Raw genomic sequence first — 18,995 nt, forward strand, 5'->3', positions numbered from 1 at the left:
ATTCTCCACAATAATGGCTGACCTCAAAATGTCTGGTCCTGATACTGCAGGTTTTCACTTCCCTTGTTTTAAATGTGTCCAAGATCATTTATTTATTTCAAGAATAAGAATAAGAATAATGCACAGGTAAGACAAAACAGGCATACTTTTTATTATACCTGAATAGATTTCAATTCAATACTGCAATTCAATAAAAGAAATGTCCCACAAGAAGTGAGATATCCTCAACTGACATATTAGTTTAAAATTATGTTTATGTTGCACAGTTAATGTCTCATTTATGGTGCTGAACACAGAGATTTGTATTGGACAAAAAGACAACAACCAAGAATAAATCATTGTTTTTACTTGCGCTTGATTTTCAGTTTACTAAATATGAAGAACAAAATTCATAACCCTGATGTCCTTGAAAAAAAACATTCAAACGCCATTATACCATCTATAAATGCATGTTTGTTTATCTGAAATCTACAAAAAGGAGCATGTGCTACTGATCTGACAGCAGCAATATGCCTTTATTTATTAACAAGCTGTTGGCAATAATTAGGAGCATGACTGTGAGCGTAGGTGTTTACTTTGACTGCATTGTTGCAGATGAAACGCGTGTCTCAATGCTGTGCTTTGAGCGAGAGCCTGGTTGACTGGCGTTATTGCAGGGGCCAGCCCTGCTGCTGTCTGTCGTGCCTGTCAAAGTCATGACAGGATCACTTTATCATCATTTGTCCGTCGTGTCTGACGCTATTGAGTAGGAGGGAGCCCTTAGGGAAATGGGGGCAGGCTGCTGTATTTGCTGTATGCTCCATTTTTACTTAGTTGCTAGCTTGGCTTTATCAGGATTGTTGTTCCAGCCTGTCAAACTGCTTGGTAAGGTTTGTTACACATCTCCCAAAAACCAGCAGCCTGGTCTCATGTGGTATTAGTCAGTATGATGGCTTGTCAAGGCTGCTCTGTAAGACCTGGCTGCATTTACACAAAGGCAAAAAACATGATCATAAAGCACTTTAACTGGCCGAAGATACAGCCCAACTGTGTATATGATTTCTATTGATTTGCTTTGTTGCACAGGTACTATAGAAACAAACACATTTACTTTTCAAGCTTTCCTTATTCCCTTGGGTTATATTCTTTGGTTATAAACTTGGAAGGAAAACGTTTAGTTGTATAACAAGAGCCGCCATGCTAGCAGCTTTGTGAGGCTGTACTGTGGCACTCTGGAGCTTTAAATTCTAATGTCAGCATGTTAACATGCTCACAATTATGAGGCTAACATACAGATGTATAGCAAGTCTACTGTTCACCAGCTTAGTTAAGCGTGTTATCATGCTAACCCATGTAGAGTCTATGACGCTAACATCGGCTAGTTAGCAAAAAACACAAAGTACAACTGAGGCTGATACGATTGTAATCAGTTGTTGGACCTAGATCAAAAATGAAGTGGGTGTCTCCACCAAATTACGCGGCAATCTATCCATCTATCCAATAGTTGTTCAGACATTTCACTCGAAACCAAAAGTTAACCTTAATGGTGACACTAGAGGAAAAGTCATAAACAAAGTCATTAGAATAAATCGCCATGATTTTCTGCCCCAAAAAGATTTGAGATGGATGGATATTTCAATCTGGACCAAAGTGGTGGACTGACTAACCTTAAAATCATAAAGTTCCTAAAGACAATTTCTTCACATATATATATATATATATATATTGTATATATTTATACACACAGCCAAGGCCAAAGACAGTCTCCCCCATCCCCAGCCGATGATATTAGCAGTGCCCACCATATGAAAACATGACACAACATTGGTTGCTCATTAGTGCAACATTATGATGCTGAGAAGCAAATTACATGGGCTATGAGTCTGAACACAACAAATCACAGCATTATTCCAATGCATTACACTCAAGTGAAACTGATGTAGCATCATGTGAAAGTGAATAGCCATGCTGTGGTCCAGTGGAGTGAGGTTAATGTGTTCTGACTGGTATTAACATTAACAGACCGTGTCGGCAGAAACAGACAGTTTACATGACTCAGACAAACTTTAGCCTGTTTATGAAAGATTATCACGAGTGGCTCAGTAGGTATTATGAACTAAATAGCCAGTGCCAGTCTTGCATAGACGATATGGATGATTCAGTGTCAGTTAATACATGTGCCATCGCCAGTAAGCCAACACACCAGCTGGCTCTGCACATTCTTTGTAATCATCCATTAGAAAGGTCACATCTATGACTTTAAAAAGGAGTGTTTCATTGTGAATTTCTGAAGCAAGCAGGAAAACTAAATTGTCCTCTCGGATACCAGCAATAATCGCTGGAAAATGGTGCATTTTGTTGAGAATAAAGGAAATTTGCTGAAGAGCAAAAACTGCCTCCTGAGTAAATAAAGATATAAAGAAAAGGCCCCAGAGAGGGGCATGGCAGGTCATGTGTGCACCTAATATGATAAACGCCCAGTGATACAGAGGCCTCAACCTCTCCACAGTTATCATCGGAAGTTAGAGCGGAGAAGCATCCGCATACATCCATCCCGGCAAAGACAGCGCATGTATTACACACTGCTCTAGGGCAATCCACAATGCAAAATTGATTAATATTTGCTTTCAAAATGACACGGCTTGATGTATGGGGGGCTCTCCACATGTAAATGAACACTTTAAAGGAGATGAATAGCCTCAAAGAAGGATTGTAAAGTTCAAGCAGCAGATTTGCATATTTATATTACAAGTTACTGATAATAAGCAGGGTAGGAAGAAATAAATGCAATCCGTTTGTCAATGTACAATTCCTACATTACAAAACTAGGTCTTATTAGCTTCTGTGAACTGATATGTTCAATTACTTGCAGTGATAGCTGTGCTGAAGATGTATCGTACTGCATTTTGACTTTATAATACAATTTAGATAAAGACCGAGACATGATACAATTGATGATTCATTCAGGATGCCACACCGAACAATGTGAAAGAAAATAAATCTCATCTCAGGAACATTATGTTATTTCTCACTAAAGATGTCTGTAAAAACAAGTATGAATTGAAATTCGCATTCTGCCAATATTTAAAGTTACTGTGAGGAACTTTAACTGGTTATGATACAGTAATGCCTCAATATGACCTACATAAGTAAACGAGACAATCGGCAGGAAGATTGGCTGTTTCGATGTATTTATTCTTAATGCTTGTCATCGGTTCCACCAGGTCAGATTTTGGGTGAAATAAGACGAAAACTAAATCAGACAAAATCATGCAGGGTCACCAGAAACTCCTTCGGCTCAGACTCCAGCGGGGCCTCTGACAGCGGCCAGCCCGCCGCGGGGCTTCGCTGCCACCTTCCACCTGCAGTCCGAGCTCTGGAGGGAGGTATAGGGCTTCTGTGCGAGGGAAGGGAGGCAAGGGAGAACAAGAACCAGGCCTCCGCGGTGCAGACTGTCAGACCCTGCTGCAGTAAAATCAGAGCTTTTGTCCACAGGGACTTCGAAATTCAACGCAAAATGAATGTTCCTTGTAGAAGCTTTAAAAACAAATCACATATTTCTTCATTGTGTGCTGGTAGACAGATTTCTAAATCATTACAGCAGTTCAACCTGACCAGCTATGAGAGTACTGTTGTTAAAAGGGTTTTCTCTGTTGTCATCACTTTTTTTTTTTGGAGAGCCTTCAGCATGGATTTCCTGTTCCTGAGGAGAGATACAAAGACTGGCCACCACTAGAGAGACAAACTGACATTATGTTTTGTGAGGGGAAAAAAAACAGGAAGCTTGTGGTGTCCAGTAGTGTCCAGGATGATGTCACTTTTCTCCCTTCAGCAAAGCGTTATGCCAGTGTTTCCAGTGCTCTGGCTCTCTGCTGATGCTTCATTGCACTGAGAGATAGAGAGAGAGAGAGAGAGAGAGAGAGAGAGAGAGAGAGAGAACTGCTGTGATCAAACACATTATATAGCACATTACTCTCCATGAAATTTTAAGACATTTTGTAATGTTTTTATTATGAAAAGTTACACTATGACATTTTTGACATAGTATTCTATGAATCTTTAATGACAAATTATGTTCTGATATATTTATGCTATTTCATGACGAACTAAAGTATGAAATATATTTTTAAGACATACTATACTATGAATTTTCTAGGACATACTATATTTTTATATGTATTGTCCATCCTCTTCTTTAACGTTTTATGACATACATTACGATGACTTTTTAGGGCATTTTATCACACGGTATACCATTAATAAGTATGAAATATTGTACTATGATATTGTATGACTTTCTATGACATACTATAAATTGACATATTTATGATTTTTTACTGCACACTGCATCACTTTTTAATGACATACTACACAATAACTTTTTTTATAACTTTATTGGACAAACTATTCTATAACTTTTAATAACTTTTAATAATATATTATACTATGATGGTTTCATTTGTTTTTGTTGACATACTATAAAATTACCTTTTTTATGACATACTATACTTTTTATATTTTATACTATTTATGAAATACTTATTATACTCTCTGAGACATACTATAATATTACTTTTTACAGACATACTATAATATGACTTATTTGAGACATACTATATACTATGACTTTTTAAGAAATAGGATAGGATTTTTTATTGCTGTTTTTTGACATATTCACTATGATTTTTTAAAGTCATACAGTACAATTACTTTGTATGACTAACTACACTATGACTTTTTGATGACTGTTGTCATAATGTACCAATAATTTGTTTTTACACACTATACTATGACATTTAGCCTTTCTATGACCAACTATACTACAACTTTTTATAATTGTTATAGACATAAGTTTTTAAGTGTAACAATACCGTGACTTTTACATATGTTTTTATTACATACTATACTACGACCTTTTTATGACTTTTTCATGACACACTCTACTATGACCATTTCAATTACTTTCATGACATACTATGACATTGTTATGACCTTTTTAAGACATGCTATATTATGACTTTTGAATGATTTTTATTTAAAATACTATGCTGTGAATTGTTTACGGCATACAATACTATGATTTTTCCAAAATGAAATACTATTCTTGGACTTATTTATTGACTTTCATAACATACTATACTATGAAATGTTCATGACTTTTCAAGGCGTACTATAGTGTGAATCTTTAGTGACTTTCATGACTCACTAAAATATGACATTTTCTATGATTTTGTATGACATAATATGACTATAATATGAGGTTTTTTGACGTTTTATGACATACTATACTATGACTTTTATTAATTACTTTGATGAAATACTATACTTTGACCTTTTTAATGACTTTCATGAAAAACTATAATTTACCGTTTCATGACATAATACGGTTTTACCTTTTTAATGTTTTTTCAGACACACTATTTATACTATAGCTTTTTATGACTTTCATGATAAACTATACTATGACCTCATTAGTTACTTTCATGACAAACTATACTATGACTTTTTAATGACTTTTAATACACACTATAGTATGTCCTTTTTACAACTTTTTTTTGACACACAATACTATGTTGGCGTTTTTTGACTTGTTATGTTGCTATGACTTTTTTAATTACTTTTATGACATATTGCACTATGACTTTTTAAGACAAACTATATTTTGGCTTTTTACGACTTTCATGACACACTATACTATAACCTTTTTAATTACTTTTAGATACTCAAAGCATAGAGAGTAGTTATAAAAATATATATTATATATATAGATATATAAAAATCATAGTATAAAAGTTGTAAAACCGTCATAGCATAGTACGTCAAAAATGTCATAAAAATCATGGAACAATATTTTAAAATGATATGATGTCTGATATTATTTGTGAGATCATAGTGGTTTCTGTCGGACTATTTCCTTTGTGTTTGTTTTATTTATATTGTGTCATTATGATGTATTATATTAGTGTATTCTGATTAGTATATAGAATAGCTGCTGCAATAATTGAGCTAATGCGGATCTTAATAAACAAAAAACAAACAAAATAGTACTATACAATAAGGAAGTTGGTTCATGCATTTAGTGGGTATTTATTATAACTCTGACGCTAAGGTACATTTTAACAACAAATGTATTTCAGTCAATATAGTTTTTACGTCGAGCCGTTTTGATTCACTTTTGTGAAGGGGGGACAGACCATCTAGTCATAGACCTTTTCGGATGGAACTCCATCACATTGCTTGCTTCATCTATTTGTTAAAGTGATGGCATATAATGTTTCAGACACAGGTTTTTAATTAAAAGTTCATCACAGCTTTATTCAGACATGACAGGACAAAGAGCTGTGTGCATTGCGCAACATTTGGCACCTGGTCCGACAGTGCACCAGCATCAAATGACAGGACGGTAAGTTGGGACTCATGTTTGATGCCTATTAGCTCACATGCTTTATAGCATTTTGCTGGATGATCAGATTATTACTGTGGTTGTACAAAGACATGTTTAAATTATTAAAGGGTCAAATATATAGATTGATCGGATATGTGAAGAATTTCTTCTTTATCTATTTATCACAGTGATTTGAGTGTCTATTCAGACATACGATCAATATGCTGGATTGCCATCAGATTAATGTAACAGGTTGAATGTCTGAAAGAGGTTCAGGACTGTTATGACAGGTCTTGAACAATATTGTTTGTAGCTAAGAAAAAATTCTAATTACGGGAAAATTCTCTTAAATCACTCCTACAGTACACTTGTCAATATCTCCTAACTATGCATCTGCAATTTACATGTTAACATGCCGCTAGTGTGACTCTTGTAAATGATCAAGGCGACTGGTTTGAGCAGCCGTTAGGACGATTTTCTCCATCAACTATAAGTGCCCTCAAATGTTGTATGGATGTGTTTGCAGCTAGCCCCCATGTTCATAGCAACTTCAGGATCAACTTTTTTGTTTTAATAGAAATACAACACACCTGCTGGTTACTCAGAGCTTAGTGCTCCTTTATGCAGGTATTAAATACTATAATCGCTGGAATCAGATACCAGATCGACTTCAATAGCCGGTGTGAGATGAGGAATAGGAGAGAACATATGTTGCATGAAGCCATTGGATGAGAAAGACGATACTGCCAAAACAAAACACATATGAGTAATCTAATATGTGCCATATGTTGACCATACATATAGGACCTCCTCTCTTTGCTGCAGTGAAAAATGAAATCAAATATCACAAATGAGGAGAGGCCATTAAATTAAGATGATAGAGACAAACCATAGTGTAATATACACCAGCCTTTGAATGGCCCATTTTTTTTGTATTTGGCTGACACTCAATATCTTAAGTTGTTTTTCCTCCCTCTCTTTTTCATCAGGTGAATTGCTTCTGTTGAGCTCCTCAACTAGTCATTACAGTGTGGTGTATGGAGAGGGCCTAGCCAGCACTCCAGGTGTTAAAACACACTTGGCTCAGCTATCAGGCCAGACCTGCAGGAGAGTCAGCCAGCCAGACTGCTCCTCCTCACCTCTTCCACTTCTTCACACTGATAGAGGGAAGTCTTCTGCTGCCTCATAGAAGCAATTCGCACATACTCTGCAAACATTCATGCAGAAAACATCTCACATTTGATTAACTATACAATAGAATGTGAGGATATTCATTTAGCACATTACATAACATGAACCCTCACTACCAGATCTTAACGTTAACCGTGATGTAAACACAGTCCTTCCCCTTAACCCTCACATCTAAACTAGCTCCTTATTGTGGAATTAGAGATGTATAATTACAAAAGGACTCACAACCATAAGTCCATAAAAGGCCAAGTGCTGATTACAATATCAAACATATTTTCTACTAAAACACTCAGCAGGCATTTAGTCAAGTGCTCCACTGTGCAACACATCCACTCTCAGTATCTAATGAGAATGTTAGTTTAGCTAATGAATTGGACATAAAAATCATCAGGAGACAGATGCACATTTAATTTAATTTGGTGCAATTGCTGTGACTGTTGGAGAATGAAACACTGTTGTTGGTATATTTATGAAGCTGATGTTGGTAAGGACAGGAAAGCGGTTGAGACCTTGTACTACGGCCGAGCCATAAATCTAAATCATTTTAACAAGAAGAGACAGGAACCAATTTGTGAGATTTATGTTTTTTTTCTCTCTCCAAAATGAATGAAGAACGGACATATCTGTGAAGCAATGATGATAATATTAAATCCAATCAGAGTGGAAAATTAATTTTAACTAGCTTGTCGTTACAATTGAAGTCTCGTAGTGAGCCTTTCTGTCACGTTAATTCAATTCCCGATCACGATGATCTCCACAGAACCCAGAAACTTCTGAACCATAAAGAGGGGCTTTAAGGGCAAGCATTGCATGTTTGTTGGAGAGAGATATGTCCTTTAATTGAATAATAAACCATGCCTTAATTGCATTATAGTCATCCGGAGTAATTGGATTAGAGGAAAAATGCAAGTAAACCACATAATAATAACATATAAAGAAATGGATTGAGAGCAGTATGCTGGTCATTGATGGGACAGGAGGGGTCTGTGCTGGGCCCTGCTGTAGCTCTCTGAATGTGGCATTTTGAGCCTGCCTTTCCTACAATAGAGGTTTCACAGTCAGTTGAAGGAGCATGGACAAGCTCACTCACACGTTAACTGTAAGTAAAACATACAAAGTAAAGTGTCAACTTCAGGTTCTGCAGCATGTGACAGATAGTTCCTTCACAGCCTCTGACTCCAGGTAAAACCAATATTATTAAAGCAGAATCCTTAATATATTTACTATTTTGAAGCTGAGGAACTAGTATTAAAATATGTCATTACAGATGAAAAGGTTTTTGACTTCAATATTTGAATCCATCTCTTATTTTCTAAAGAAAAGGGAAACCACAAAACTATAAAACAATGTTAATGCATTGAGGTGGAAGAAAATGTTAACTGCTAAAACGAATCATTACACTTGGGAAGTTCATATAAATGTGGTGGAAATAAATCAATAAGGGAATGCACCAACTTAGATTTCAGCAATCTTATTAATTTACTCGAGTCAAGCAGAGTCAACTGCGAGGATATATTCACACCTTCTGCAGCCGTGTCGGAATTATTGCCTTGCAGCCTTCAAACCAGGTGGAAACTAGCAGTAGTAACAGGAATCTTGCGAATTAGCTTCATGGATATGGAGATATTGAATATTATAGGACCTCCATCCTGGTAGTTTAAAAGCTGAGCTTTAGTTTGCTCATTGGGACCTCTAACACGCGCACCAACTCATTACTTATCTCCACACTATTGTACACAACCACATGCACCTTCACCTCTTCACCACAGACACACCATTTTTCCCACAGGAGGAATTAAGTGAGACAGCCCGAAAGAGTGACTACCTCAGCTCCACTCACCCAGCATGCCTTGTCGTGCATGGCGTAATCTGATAATATCAATCATAATTGTGTTAGATGTAATCCATCTGACTTTCAGTTTGTCGGGGTCAGGGTAGGAAGCAAGGCCCCACTTGCCATCAATTATCAGACATAAGAGAGTAGTGGATGGAGCTCTCCTCTATAAATAATATGGTGGGGTCCCGGCGCTACCGATCGATGCCGTACAGTTCCACTGTCATGGCTTTAATGGCAGCTGGCTTTCTTGGCTGTGCAGATCAATAGCGTGTCTCCTCAGAGCTCAGTCTGGGTCCAGGTCACGCCTGGCGACGGGGACGTAAATGACACCTCTGTTGTGATTGGAAAAATGCAAGCCTTTTGGGTTGTTTAGTCCCACTTCTGGGTGCTCAACCTTTTTCCCAGCGCCTAGAGGGAACACCTGTTGAGATGAGTTTGATCTTCTATGATTATCTGCTGCCACTTTCTTCAACAAAATGTTCCAACAGAAGGCATTTTTTTTTCCTTTCAAATAAAAATCCACATGCTTTTGATATCTACTGCCACGGAGCCCTTCAGTCACTGCTTAATTCTGATTAATTCGGTGTCTTCCCACACACACAGAGGCAAACACACATCACAGGTTCTGAGTAAAGTACAAGGTCACAAGAAAAAAGCATGTATGTATATCTATATTTTTCCAGAAAAAAGAAAAATCCACACTGCAGATTTTTATTCCCTATGCTGTCAGGGTGAAAACAAGGAAAATGAGCCCTTTAAATTCCAAACAGGGGGGTTGAAGTGATGTCTAATTGAAAAACATGAAGACGCACAGCTGCTCAGTCTGAATGTCAATGGAAGCAAGAATGACAGACAGCACAGCAGGCACCCAGGCCAAGATTGCTTGGCCAAGACTTACGAGACACATAAACAAACACACACAAACTGAGTTAGCATGGAGACACAGACACAAAGCCAAAGTAGGTGGTATCAATTGCAAAACAAAAAAAGGAGCAACAGACAAATAAAACCACGAAGATGGGGGAGATGGCTTAAATGTTCTACCTTCAAAGGAACACAAGGATAGAGGTTAAAAATCCTGACCCTTGAAAATCAAGATGTTTATCATACGGACATAATGTTGGATGCTTGTAAAGTACTGAAATAATTCATCATGTCCTGCTGCACACACAGACTTCTAGTGTTTCTCCTTGGAAGAAAACAAGAATAAATCATCAACATCAGGCTTTACGAGATGCAGCGAAAATATGATATTTAGCATGAACAAAACATGTTCTCGTATGTCAGTGTCACATGCAAACTACTGCAACAACATCTCTGGGGTGAACAGATAGACGTGAGATAAAAGCTGTTTGGAGTCAAAGACAGGCCACAGAGCTGAGACAAATCTGTGTCCTTGTCCATTTTTTATGGGGAGGTGGCCTCACTGTAAAGACCGTGGGTGTGAGAGATAAACTACATTTGTAACAGAGATATGGGTCAGTACTCAACCAAGGCCTCATTTGCCAATTGGCCCTTTCTGTTTTTCTTTTTCCTCCCTTGATGTTCTAAAGGGCATAAAATGAGATGTCTCATGTTCCAAAATACAGACATTTCTGATTCATTTTGGCTAAAGAAACACCCTAATGTGAATGAATCAACCTCTGGTGAAGCACTCAGGGTGGGGAGGAGCTCCTGAGAGCATGTCTGACTTTGATGTTAACACAATCCTTCTCTATAAAAGTGTGCTGAAGAACTTTTGTTCTCCAGCAGTTCAAATGCTTAGACAAAATAATATTCTGCTTCGCACTTAATTCATACTGATACTGGATCAGCTTCATTACAAAGGTGTTGCGCTGCAGAAGACAGGACAAAGTCATCAGATACTTTCGGTTCAGCTTCACTCTCTGATGTGTAGAAATGACATGTGGTAAGACTTCCTTGGCTGATTGCTTTTTCAGTGATACAGTACTTGGGACGAAGTACAAGCGTGACACAGTTCACAGTCAGCGGCCTACATCAAAGAGAAACATCCAGTAAATAGCTTTCAGGGCCTTGGCCATAGCATAAGCAAGACTCAGGTACAATTACAATGCACTTTTTTTTCCAAAAACCTTATTTCACTGAGAACAAGAAGAAACTTGTGTTAAGTATAAATCAGTGCTCCAGAGGCTGTGTTCATTGTCCATAGACCTCTTTCCCAGAGAAGTAATTGAGTGTGGAGGGTTGCTGATGCTGGAAGAGAGGGAGAGTATGTTTCTGCTCTGCTGCTGCCAACGGCCACTCAGGGCCCGGGCCGTCCATGGAACTAATGGAGCTTCCTCTGGGCCGCTTTTCCCCTCAGATGGGCACAGCTGGGGGAGATCCGCCACCCAGAGCTGGGGTTACACCCCCCCCCCCCCCTCCACTCCACACCCAGCTGCCGCCTCCTCCCCCCTGCTCCTGCCTCCTTGTCCTGCTGTGCCACTACTGGGCCTGAGCCGTCAGCCTGCTGCACAGCGCACACTCCTTGCAGAGGGGAGGTGAGTGTGGGAGTTACAAAAGTGGGTGGACCACCGTGATGAGTACCGTCAGACTCATATCTGCCCTAAGAAAATGGCGGTTGCATTGCATTGGCCAAGGTTTCTCTGCAGAGGCCAAGAGACAGGCATGCTTTAATAACACGGCCATCTAACAAGGGCAATGAAGCCGGCTATTTGTGCTGGACCAGGGGGTGGTCGGCCTGTTGATATGCCTCTGTGGAATCCTTCCACCTCTCAGACATTTTACATGGCCAAGGAGAAATGGCCGGGTAAAAGAACCTGAGTCATAAAAATGTTACAACAGTGTCTTGAAGCAGGGGCACAGAACTTTTTGATGTTTTCCCCCTGCATTCTTTGTGACTCTGTACTGCGTTTTCTATTACTTTGCTCATCTAGCTAAACTTTACCAACCTCTAAACCTAGTCGTCTGATAAAAGCAAAATATACCGCCATTAAATGCAAATAATATGCATATACATACAACTAATTCACCTCATATAAAACCAAAGGCAAAGTTGGTCAAGTATCACCTTTTGCAAACAATAAGAGGGAGCCAGGACTCCCCTCCCACATTGTGGGTGACGGATGGTGCGTGTGTGCGAGCAGGTTATAAAAAAGTGTTCTTCCACACCGTGGAACTTGTAAAACATAGCGAGGGCTACACCCTCTGCAGCCACACAGCAGGATCCAATTAGGACTCTTATCTACTAATTATGTCCCTTACACATCTGCATTCCAGAATTTGGAAAAAAAAAGCCTGCTGTCCTCTCTCCGTAACAAGCTCTCGAATTAATGAGATTGCTCTGTAATTGAACCTCTTCATGGGTCCCTTGGCATGGAAAATACGCTAAGTTAAATTTGTATTAACAGAGCATCAATCATAGCTGATCAAACGATAAACAGTGTTGATGATCACAGGCGTAAAGGGGTTGCACCTTTATGTAAATGTGCTGTCCACCTCTGAGCAGAGGAACATGCAGCTATAAGAGGATGGAAGTGCTAGAGGAGCAGGCAGAGAGGAACACTGTCCCAGGCTTGTCCACTGTGGGGCGCTGTGCTCCGGATCACAAACTGTGATCAGACAGAGCTCACATGAATACACAAACACATCCAGTATGTATATGTTTTTGTGTGGTAAAGACATACACTCACGCACTCACACATAAAAAGCTATGTTCACAAGCTGAACCAGTTTTTCTTTGAATATGGTGCTTCCAGACTGAGCTGGAATACATTCTGTTGTTATCATAAGGTATACTGCATTATTTGTTTCATCAGACAACATTAAATGAGAAATTTAAATGGGTAATAATTTAAGGCCAGAACATTTTGGATCAATTTCAGTACACTTTTAAAACTTTTGTTTTTGATTTTTTAGTGACTCGGCTAAACTCCACATTGCATTGTGAATGCTTTTCATAGGTGATTATTATACAATAGTATATAATGATTACATGAAAAGATTAATCTATATTTATGCAAAATGAATCTTACGGTATAACAAGGTTTAAGGTTCACATGCTAATGTGTGTCTGTGTCTTATAACATGAATTTGATCCCGGGTTAAACAAAGTCACAAGTTCCAGTGCGACGAAAAACAGTAGAGTTCATTCAATTTCCATGAACATTTATTCCATGAATGTAGATTAAATCAAACAGGCCTTGTGTAACTTGACCTCTATGTGCAGATCCTAGTTGGCCTGCACTATGCACATGTAAACTAGATACAGAACAACATGAGGTTACATAAGACTTAATATTTCAGTGAAAACTACAATGACAATAAATATAAAAAGTAAATAAGATGGCACTGAATATCTTCAGGAATTATGAAATGACCAAATATGTTATACTTCATATAGAAAATGTCATTATCTTCCATAACTTTACAGTTACTTTTACACTTTTAATATACTATTGAGTGTATCCACATTGATTTAGTACAAGCACAGAGCAAGCTTTAATTTCTTGATTCCCATTAACAACATTACTATTTCTGGAGTTTCAGTTTCACTATTTTGATGCATACAAACAGTGTGTGCTTTCTCTGGCAAACTGGCTATTTCAAGATTTTTTTTGAGAATACAGTCATGCAGTCAAGTGTTCTCACAGTTTAACATGTGCTTGAGACTTAAGAGAGGGAGACCGTGTGGACGCTAGCACAGCTATGTAGAGTGGAGTCCCAGTGGTTATTATTGGAAAAACAACATGACAAGCAGATGGAACATGTTCATCACTTTGCACAGCATTTAACTGTACGCTTTACTTCAAACACTGTGCAATCGTATTGTTATCGTGCCTCTTTTAAAGTAAGAAATGGTATAGAATTATCAGGTTGGTGAAAAAATACTAATTATGCAGTACGCTTTTTTAGTAAACATATTCTAAAGGTATCATAGAATACGAAAAGGAAAGTTCATATTCACAGTGAAGACTGACTTTAGTTTGTGTCCCTTCAATTTTCTGCTTCCAATTGCTGCTGTTTGGCTCGAAGCTGGCCATTAATAATTGTTAATAGATGTGATCCCTGACCTGCACCGCATGTCACTGACAACCATGTCTAGCATATGACTGAACAAGGAAGACAAGGGATCTGGAGGTGAATGGAGGAGGAAGAGGCTTTCTTGCAAGGCTGAGCTCACTTTATTAGCATTGATTCCCTTTTTTATGTATTTTGTCACAGCTAATGCAATCGATCAGAGCTGCCACTGGCCATGCCCCCTTTAAAACTTTAACAAATTCTTTTTTGTGTGTGCCATTTAGCCTCAAAAGTGTCTGATGTCCTTTTAGAGGCATTAATCATCCTTGTAGAGAGATTGTGCTCCTGTTAAACACCGACCATGGTGGATGTTTCGAGAAAGCTTTGATGGGCTACATCTGCTTTTGTGTATTTAGAAAATGTAAAAAATGTTGACGTTTTAAACTATAAGATTTCCTAAGCAAGGCTATTTTGTATATTTGAATCGCAATATAGAGATTGTAACTTCTCCTATAAAGCTTTTAAAATTCACACTCAAATCAGTGCAGGTCAGTAGATTCATATTTATTTTAAAGTATCATGTTGCATGTTTGTGTTATTACCTTGTTGTTGGTGGTTATTTCAGCACAAGGCGAGGGAAAAGCAGCTCTCAGACCAATGTAGCTGCTATGATAACATCTTTCTAAGAGAAGAGGAAAAATGAAAGGAAGGAGTTGTATTTTAAGATCCCTGACTAGTGTTGGTGTCAGCTCTCCTCTCCTCCCCGTGGCCGGGCATGTTGACAGTAAAGCAGATAGGGATCGAGCGCAGTTCACATGTCCCCTCCATCTCAAACAGGATCCCCACTGAGGAGAAGAATAGCAATTAGCATGCTAAAGGTAGCACAAATGCAAGACCATCTTTGAACCCCCTCTGAAGCAATCTGCCTATTAGTAGCCTTTGTAATAGGCGGATTGGCTCAGTGTTTACACAGGATAATCAAGCATGTGGGGTTTAGTGAGCAAATTTTGGAGGCTAACTTGTGTCAAACTGAGGGTCAAAGAGTCAGTAAGGAGGAGAGATCTGGAATGAAACCACATGGAGGACATTTATATTATACAGAATTGCAGACAGTTTGATCTTCAACATTTTATTTCATGGCGTTCATCAGCTTTAAACACATTTTGATTTGAAATGCATTTGAAGTGGTGCATTTTCTGAGGTGCACATTTTAATACATTTAAAAATGCAGGTATATTTGAAAATGGTCCTTACTGTATGTATCTTTGTACAGAGTCATTCACACAAGAGTTTGAAGGAACAATGTAGCCTTTAGGGGGAACTATAAGCAGAAATGGAATATCATATTAATAAGTATGTTTTCTTTAGTTTAAAATCACCTGACAATAAGCATGGCTGTGTTTTTGTTACCTTAAAATGAGCCGTTTCTATCTACATGCAGAGCAGATCCTTTTCATGGAACCTGCCTCCTTGTTCCTCCCGTAGCCCAGAACAGACAAACGAAACACTGTTTTCACGTTTTCAAATAGAAGCATTGCCGTCATCATTCGGTGTGGAATCGGGTTGAAAGAATGAAGCATTCTTACAAAATTTACAAAAATGACTGGATACTATATTTGGTCCCAGCTAGGCTTAGAAATTAGTATTATTTTCTTTATCGGTTGATCTGCTATTGATTCATTGATTAATCAAAGATAGTGAAAGATGTCCATCAGAGTTTCCCAGAGTACAGTGGGACTTCCTTAAATGCATTAGCACGGGAAGGGGGGATGCTGTTGGGGCTGCAGCAAACAAAAGTAAGTGAAATCAGCCTGTGCATGTTAAGCTGAGATTTTCTTTTTCTCTTCAGTATTGCAGTTTTAAAAGCAGCTGCTGAGGTTGTTGCAGGTATAAAATATACTTGATTGTATGGATAATATTGGTTATCCTGTATTATTTTGACATAAGCTTCTGACTTAGGCTAGCTATAAGAAGCAATAAAAAATCTGCTACTACACAAAAGTCAACATGCACATGTCCAGGGCACCCCCTCCCCTACTGAAAATACGTTTGTGCGAGCACGTTTAAATGTCTTGCTTTATCCAACGAACAGTCCAAAACACAAAGATATCCTGTTTGAAATTAGGAAACAAGAAACAAATAATTAAAATTGACTAAAATTATTAGTTGATCATCAAAATAGATGCATGCTAATTTTCTGTCAATCAACTAATCGATTAATCGACTAATTGTTCTCTCAGCGGGTTTGTTCTGTTGTCTCAGATTCTCTCTGTGATTACTTACTTTATGTTTTGTTAGAGCCAAACAAGACATGTTCTTCATTTGGACTTTTTGTATTATTTTTCAGTCGACCATGAAATGGGTATTTGAACAAGAATACTTATTGGTAAACAAAGCTGAACAAGTGTAAATGTGCAGCTGTATTGGTCAAATATTGTATACGTTTGCAGCTGTCTGACAGCACTTCAGGTTTTCGTACTACAACATGATGCCAATAAACTCATCCAGCCCGAAAGGGAGTTAAAAAAAGAGGGGTGTTCAGATTCATCTGCTTTGGAGGTGACATGGTCTGAGTCTCCCTTGTGAGCTGCAGATCGGAGTGTGTGTGCCGAGACGTGCTTGAGCGTTCTTCATCAGCTTATGGTAATGTTTTGAACAGTGTGACTGCTCCAATAGAAAGCCAGCTGACAGCCAGTGACATGGCCTGCCCGTCACCTGACACCTGCCAATAGAGGGGGAGGGCCACACACACACGCACACACACGCACGCACACACACACACACACACACAGACACGCACACACCTGATAATCATTGAATTATACACAGCGAGCCTCTTTCACTAACCTCTCCTCTCCCGGGACCCAGCTGTTCATGAAATACCTCCCAGTAAGACAGTGGGGATGGAGGAGAGGGGCAGCTGGGGGAGGCTGGAGGGAAGAGGTGGAGAAAAGGCATTAAAAAAAAACCATCACGCCTCACTGGCTCCCAATACCATGCACATTTTTTAAGAGAGCCAAAGTGAAAAGATACAATTTCACTCAATGAGGCGGGCTGCAAAGGCAGGCACAAAGGAGACAAGATAGTGCAATCTAGAGGTCACTGACACCGCCTCTGCTTTAATTACTACACTTCCTTTAATACTTCTGCAATGCAACTGTTCTCCCACCCACATCCCCACCCCCAACACACCTCTTCCAGACGAACATGAACATATCAGTAAGAGAACAAGTGTTCACTGTTACAGCTGTATTGTGTGAGCTCAACGCTGTGTTCATTTCCTTGAGCTTTTTAATGTGCTGATCGTGTTGATATTAGATGACAAAGAGCAGGTTTGTGACCCTTTACCCTCCGGATGATGCTAGAAAGAATATTCCCCGGTCCTCATTTCTCACTTGGCTGACTATAGGTGTAAAAGATACATAATGATAGCACCTTTTTGGTTTCTGGTGAAATTAATGTGGCATTAAACTTCAGGTCACGGTGTTGATCAAGAGTATCACAGCTGAAATAGGTAAACCAACCTGAACACACACGCTCAAATGGACACAAAAGCTATTGCAGACCTATGGGCTTGGCCTGGTGTGCACTGAAACTTCAATGTCTATTATTTGGCATTATTCTGTGTTTGTTCAAAGTATAGGTCTACTGAAACTTTCCCTTAAAGTACAGGGTTACTGCAAGATTAATCTGGAACAATTTTCAACTGTGATTCAGGTTCAAATTTTCAATTTTCCAAGAGGAAAGTAATGGTAAAATCCAAAGGGATTCAAAGAACATCTTCTGTTTGTTCTCTACTTGAGAATTCATCATTTTTCAAACCAAAGTTCTGTCCCACAAGAAAAATTCAAGGGGTGAGCGGCAATGGATCACATCAAAAAGCAGTGTATCTGTCTTGGGCTAAGTTTTGATGTGTGTGCTTGTGTTGCCGTTTTAAAGGATTGCAAGCTGGGTAAAGGGAAAGGCTGCAGTCAACAGAAGGCATTATATACCGTGCCCAGCCAACCACTTAAGATATCTTTGAAGATGAATCAATCACTATATTATAGTGAAAGTCCACAAGGTGCCTGGCTCATGATCGAACACTGCGTCTGCACTTCATAGCAGTCTACAGGGCATTGATGCTCTGATTGATCGCAGAATGGAAGTGACTGGAAAGAAGAAAAGGATTACGCTTGTCAAACGCAGTCAATACACCAGGCCGGTGGTCAAATGTTTGCAGTAAATCTCAAATAGTGTCTGCAAAGCTAAAAACGAAAAACAGGCAAAAGTAAAAATATTCATTTGCTCGGAGGACCATCCTCTTGCATCCCCACTCAAACTGACAGGCCTGCAAATATGCAGTGGGATGAGTAGCCTAAGGCTTTAGGAGATTAGCAATGCTTTAAACATCAAAACAGCCCTTTCTATTATCTCAAGAGGGACCTGCCATCTGAAAGTGAACAGATTCAGCTCAGGCCCAAGAATATACTGCTTCATACACAATCAAAGTGCATTATTGTTTCACCTCAGCAAGATTGTGATTTAAAACTTTTTTTTTATGGTTGTCTACCTCACACTATAGGTTCAGTGTGTGTCCCTTGACAGTACTGGTATTAAGAGCTGCCTCATTTTGGAAAAAAT

Source organism: Pholis gunnellus (genome assembly GCF_910591455.1).
Source record: "Pholis gunnellus genome assembly, chromosome: 1".
NCBI lineage: Eukaryota > Metazoa > Chordata > Actinopteri > Perciformes > Pholidae > Pholis > Pholis gunnellus.